A 7,364-nucleotide genomic window follows, 5' to 3' on the forward strand; every position below is an offset into this window, starting at 1 on the left:
TTGCGATTTGTTTGATAAGCTTATGATATCTATAAGGTCTTATTTTTGCAAGAGAGTTTGATTATTTTAATGTTAATAATTGCGCAACGAAGCCGGTAGAAAATATTTACCAAAATAACATTATTAAACATATTTTTGTTTATACCATTATATTGTAGTATCTCAATACTATCACAACCCCTCCCCTCCCTCTAACGTAAATGTGAAATTTCGAAAATTCTAGTATTTCTAGGCAAATAGGAAAACTAAGTGGCCCAAAATTGGATGGTTTAATTAGCTATAAATTGGCAAATGGCCATTTGCGATTCACTTTTCTATATTTAATCTTTAATATACATGAATTTTAAGCCTCCGCTGTTAAGGGATGGGGTATGAACATTTGGACGGTATTTATTGTGGAACATTAGAGCACATCAGACATATCGAATTGCATTCTGAATACGAAGAATGTCCTTCTGATATCAAATAATTTTGATTTTTGAAATTCGCAATGTAATACACATTTTATGGCAAATGATTAAAATTGATATTTTGATATTTAACAGTACTCGAAGTAAACTTAATAAATCTGATGATTTATTCTGAAAGTGTATGTAGGTGGGATGAAAAGCCGACGATCAATTGAAAATTTTGACCTTTCGTATTGAAGATATGGATTTTTTTCCCAAAACACCAAAAAAAAAAGGTCTTTTTGGGAAAAAAATCCATATTTTCAATATGAAAGGTCAAAATTTTAAATTGATCGTCGGCTTTTCCTCCCAGCTACATACACTTTAAGAATATATCATTAGATTTATAAAATTTACTTCGAGGACTGTTATATATCCAAAATGTAAAAAATATCAGATTTTAATAATTTGTCATAAAATTTGTATTATATCGTGAATTTCAAAAATGAAAATTATTTGATACCAGAAAGACATTCTTCGTATTCAGAATGCAATTGATATGTCTGATGTGCTCTCATGTCCCACAAAAATACTGTCGAAACGCTCAAAACGCTCATTCCAGATCCCTTAAATAGATTAATATTTTCTAAATTCACTATACATTAAGTAATTAACACACAGAAAAGAAGAGACAAATATTTTTAGGTTTATTATATGACTGTGTATGATGTTAACGTATTTATCCACCTGTCATTGATGATGAGAGTGTCATCCTTATCCATCTAAAGCAGGGGTATGCCACACCGGGCTAGAAATAAACAATGAAAAACTGCCTAGGCTGCACATTTTTATTTTCAAAGTGCACTATTAAAATCATTTACAATAATTTAATTTGCTAATTTCATATTTTGTTTGAATTAATTTTGTAAACTATGTAAATTAATTCATATGTTTTGCTAATAATTTTTTACCAAATGACTGTAAAAAATATGGAAGAGGAAGTCATTCCATATTTTTATCATCGTAATAAATTTATCTGAGACCATAATACCTAAGGTATTATGGTCTCAGATTTAATAGACCTAAGTATAATGAACTAACTTTATTCTTAGCTGAGAATTCACGGGTCATTTGATCATTATGAAAATTATTCATGTGTCTTTTCATGAATCAAGTAGTCATGACAACCTTTGAAACTAGAGCGGTTACCGCACCAAAGCTGAACCATGGCTTTGGCAGTATATTGTGGTATACCATTGTCACCCGGGGATTCATACCTTCTTGGGATATGTGAAAAAAAAAACCAAAATGGGAATATTAAGTCTTATAAAGAGTGTCACCCCTGTAGGGAAATTATTTTCATTATATTATCTGTACTTTTTGGCTTTCATTTGACACCACTCAGGAGGTCACACCTTCTTGGCATTTCAAGATATGAAAAAGACCCAAAATAGGAATATTGACCCGTGTCTTATGAGGCGTGTGACCCCCGGCGGGGAAATTATTTTTATCTTTCATTGGGGTACATACCTTCTTGGCATTTTGAGATATAAAAAGGACCCATATGAATATTGACCCAGGACTTATTATGAGTGCCACCCCGGGTTGGGGTACCACTTTACTTTTTATTATTATGTATGTATGTCCAAAAGTTGGAAAAGATGGGAAATACACCTATCTTGGTCATGACATAAGCTTGGATGGTAAAGCTACCGATTCACAGCTTATTTCCATTGTTCAGGAATTTAATGATACGCTTGATCAGATCAGTAAATGTCCTTTGCCTATATGTGCCAAAATCCAGGCCATAAACGTTATGGCAATTTCGAAGCTGAATTTCTTTTTCTGTAATATTACGATTCCTTTGAAAACACTTATGGCCATGGAGGATAGCATTGTAAAGAATGTTTGCGAATGGTTTAATTTAAACAATTCATCCAATAGGGATATCATGTTTATTCATACTTGCAAAGGGGGGTTAGGAATCTTAAGTCCTTTAACAATGTATGTTGCTAAAAAGGTGTCTTTTTTATTACAATGTCTAAATTCTGATGATCCCCAAACAAGGTACAGTGCTCGATCGTCCTTTCAGCTGCATATGACAAAAGAAAAGCGATTTTTCATACTGAGGATGTTCCTGATGTTGCTTTGTTTGGGAATTGTGAAGTGGATGGAGAGGGCAGAATAGTCAAAAAGGGTAAGGTCAACTGGCCTAAATCCATTAGAGTTAAATGAGCTATATATGCGCGAGAAGCTGAAGTTAGAATTTCATAATGATGTGTATGCATTTGTGTCTGAACAGGATGACGTTCAATTAGTTTTTCGGTCACATACTGCTCTTTCCACCCACCTCAAACAGATTCATACCAATAAACGCATAAACAGGCTTAGCAACCTGGAATCACAAGGCAGAGTATTCAGAACTAAGTGCGATAAGGTTTTGTCTTCAAAGTATTTGTCAAATCTGGCTTTAGATGATAATCTTGTTCGTTTTATATTCAAATCACGTCTATAACTTTTAGAGTGTAATTCTCTCCTGCACAAATACTACCCCAACACGTACCCAAAAACATGTCGCATTTGTAATAACCCGGCAGTCCCGGCTGATACTGTATCCCACATCATGAATGGTTGCATGCATTTCAGAAACATTTATGTTGCTAGACACGACCGTATTGTGGCTCTTATTAGGGAGGAAATTATGAAACTACACCCCAGTTTGCTATTTTCAGTGACCAACCCATAACAGGCGACTTTCTTGGTTCTCAATTGTTTATTTCTATAATTTGTGAATCAGGCATTAAAACACACTTAGGCCCTATAGCAATGTAGGCCTACACAAGTTCGGAACGAGACTTTTTGTCTTTTGATGCGTATTCCGGTCGAATGCCAAAATTGATTGCTCAATGAATCATGAAATCAGAGCAATACTACGTTGATGATACCGATCTCATGTGGGTATCAGCCAATGAAAAAAGTATTCGCCAGAAATATATTTGCTTCAATTCAATTTTGTTGAACTCGATAGATATATATTTGGTGGGTCACCGTGGTTGGTCTCATATATAACACTTGTGAGGGCTGTCATATTTGTCGTCGCTTCAATCATGTCTTATGTTATTTATTTATTTATTTATTTATTTATTTATTTATTTATTTATTTATTTATTTATTTATTTATTTATTTATTTATTTAATTAATTATTTATGTATTTATTGACTTATTTATTGACTTATTTATTGACTTATTTATTTATTTTTATTTACTTATTTATCTATTGACGCATTGATTTCTTGATTTGCTTTGTAGTTGAAACCTGCAAGAAGGTATGGGTCAACCTCCGCGCCAGTTTACAGGCATGTCGTCGTAAATGCCCCTAAAAGCAAATCTGTTTGACTCCTATTTAGACCCATTACAGACATTAAATCATAACAATAGTTCAATTGAGTTTTAGTATTATGATTTTATTAACTTCGTTAAAGAAATTCTCTAAATTTTGCTTACCTTGGTCAACGGGCAATGCTTGTTAACAGTCGGGCAACGCTGTGAACTGTAGAAATATATCTTTCTCCGGTTCATAGTTTTATATTCGAAGCCGCATATATTTTGATGACAAAAAAGTATTCGAAGCCGAATATTCGCCTTCGAATATACACTTTGAACCAGCCTTAAGGCGATCGCTAGATACCTCAGCATTAGCGCAGCCATTGGCTCAAATATTATCTGGAAGCAGCGCGCTCGCACTATTTTGCAGCGATAATGGCTTGCCGATTTGCTGAGGTATCTGGCAATTGTCCCAACCATATTAATATTGGTTTCTCATCATTTTATTCGTCTTTTTCATTGTTGCGTATTTATTGCATTACTATGCTCCGCTTGTATTATATATATTGTATTTTACTGTGGTTTATATGCATAAAAGATATGAATATGTATGTATGTGTGTCTAAAGGATGCTTCCATAATAAACAGAGTAATAGCATTAATATTCAGGGGTAATGTGGGTGGTGGAGGGATCCATGCAATTGGATGGTAGAGCGATCAGTTTCAGCCCTTTTTTAGCCTCTCTATTGGATTCAAATCCATACTTGGTCCATATATATAAGAATCACATACGGATTCCCAATGCATTTCCAAGTTACACACAAATAAGAATAGGAATAAGTCTTTGTTGAAACAAGACTGGTTACCTTCATAAGACCTAAAAAAATAGTGATTGATGTAATATACACTTTTACAGCTGTAAATTGCATTTGATGAAGGTCTTGAAACTTTCTCTTCTTTTTTAAAATTTTGTTTGCAAAAACAAAAGTCTAGCTTGGGTTGGTCCTACTTTTAGGGTCGGGTTACGCCACTGATACAATTTTTCAGGCCTCATATAGGACATCAAATGCTCAAATTTTACTTCCCTGTAATTTGATACATAAACAATCATAAATGAGACACTACAACATATCAATGTAAATTAAAGATTTTGAGATATTTTAATGAAAAACAAACATATCCCATATAGCAAACTTTTAAAAATGTATGAAATGGTAATATATGGTGCTATGTAGAATATATCTTACAAAGTGCTTGGTACTCTAAATAGGAGACTTCGTATGTAATATGAACTAGACTAAGCTGTGGTCTAACCCACGAACACAGCCGTGTTGTTACCCCTAATGACCTTATGACCCCAAAATATATGAAAACGGCCATAGACATAGGCTAATGTCAATGTATGGGTGCATGTGGCACCACTTTGCTATGTTACTTGTGGCAGAAGGGCATTTTGAAGGTTTTTCGTCTCAGACCGGAAGTGACCCCTTAATGACATTTGACCCCAAATAAAAAAATACCACATATGAATTGAGTACCCACAATTCATGTGTGAACATACCGTTACTGTCCTATGTTTTTCTTAGCAAATAAAAAATTTTGACGGTTTTTCGTTTTATACCGGAAGTGACCCCTTAATGACGTTTGACCCCAAATAAAAAAATACCACATATGAATTGGGTATCCACAATTCATGTGTGAACATACCGTTACTGTCCTATGTTTTTCTTAGCAAATAAAATTTTTGACGGTTTTTCGTTTTATACCGGAAGTGACCCCTTAATGACCTTTGACCCCAAATCTGTGAGGACCCCATAGACACTGGATAATAACAATGCATGTATGCAAGTGGTGTTACTGTCCTACGTAATTTGTGGGAGAAGAAGCATTTTAAAGGTATTTCGTTTTGTACCGAAGTGGCCCCTTAATGACCTTTGACCCTAAATACAAAAAATACCACATATACACAGGGTAATTACAATTTATGTGTGAACATACCGTTACTGTCCTATGTTTTTCTTAGCAAATAAAAATTTTTGAAGGTTTTTCGTTTTATACCGGAAGTGACCCCTTAATGACCTTTGACCCCAAATCTGTGAGGACCCCATAGACACTGGGTAATAGTAATGCATGTGTGCAAGTGGGGTCACCGTCATACGTAATCTGTAGGAGAAGAAGCATTTTGAGTTGAAATCACGTTTTTGACCCCTATGACCCCAGCGTGACCTTTGACCCCGCGAGTTTCATGTGACATGTAGGGGCATGGTCAATGATGATTGTGACCAAGTTAGGTCCTAATCGGTGAAAGCATGTGAGTGCTAGAGCAAATGTAGTGGTCGGCAGAAAGAAGAAAGAAGAAAGAAAGAAGAAACTAGATATATTGCATCCTTAGTAAGGCTGCGAAGTCTAGCCGTGACCTTGAAATGACCTCTGATGACCTGGAAATGACCTTCACCACATATTTTGCATCATATCCACATAACGTATACTAATTTCCATGCAAATTGAACAAACTTTGCAATTTGACCCCTTTTGACCTTTGGTTGACCTCTGGTGACCTTGAAATGACATCCAATATATTTTGAATCATATCAAGATCACATATACTAATTTTCATTTCAATCGGACAAACTTTAGAATTTTACCCTTTTGACCCCAAAACAGACCCCTCCTCCATGTTTAAGCCAAATCTGATTACAATCGTATATGAACATAATGCTAGAGCCCTTTTGGCATTATTCGGATGATCACAGCACGTAATATGTAGACAATATTGAATTTTAAAGTGATTTTCAGTGATCAACCATTTTGTCCCCTGTATGACCTTGAACTCAAAATCTGTGAGGACCCCATAGACACCAACTAATGTCAATGCATATGTGTCAGTCGCATCTCTGTACCATAGAATCTGTAGGAAAAGAAGCATTTTGAAGGTATTTGGTTATGTGCCGGAATTACAACCTTAATGACCTTTGACCCCAAATCTGTGAGGACCCCATAGGCACCGGCTATAGCCAAGGTCAATGTATAAATCTCATTACTGTACCATGTAATTTGTAGGAGAAGAAGCATTTTTTTAAAAATCACATTTTTAGCCAAAATTACTCATGCATGACGTTTGACCCCAAAGGGGTCTGGTCAAATGTAAAGGCTGGGGTAGTGGAGCTTGTGCCCAAGTTTGGTCATAATCGGTCAAATAATAAAGGAGCTAGAGCAAATTATGTTAAATGTTGACAGAAAGAAGAAGAAGAAGAAGAAGAAGAAGAAGAAGAACGAGATCTGATTGGTTGCGGTCACCTGCGACCGCGAGCACAGCCACCAGGCGGTTTTGTTGATAACCGGAAGTGATCCCTTAATAACCTTTGACCCCGCAAAATATTACATACTGCTCAGGATGTCATAAGGAATATTCCTGGTGAATTCCAGCTTAATCGGAATTTATAAATGGATTTTGATTTTTTTTAAATATATGATTGACCTTTTGACCCCCTTAATGACGTTTGACCTCAATGAAAAAAAAACCGTATGTACACCGACAAAATGCATTGTTCCAATTTTAAAATTCTACTTTGTTTAGTTGTCGAGATAAAAATTCTTAAAGTTATTTAGCTAAAAACAGGAAGTGACCCCTTAATGACCTTTGACCCCCA

This window comes from Amphiura filiformis, chromosome 13 (genome assembly GCF_039555335.1).
Source record: "Amphiura filiformis chromosome 13, Afil_fr2py, whole genome shotgun sequence".
NCBI classification, from domain to species: domain Eukaryota; kingdom Metazoa; phylum Echinodermata; class Ophiuroidea; order Amphilepidida; family Amphiuridae; genus Amphiura; species Amphiura filiformis.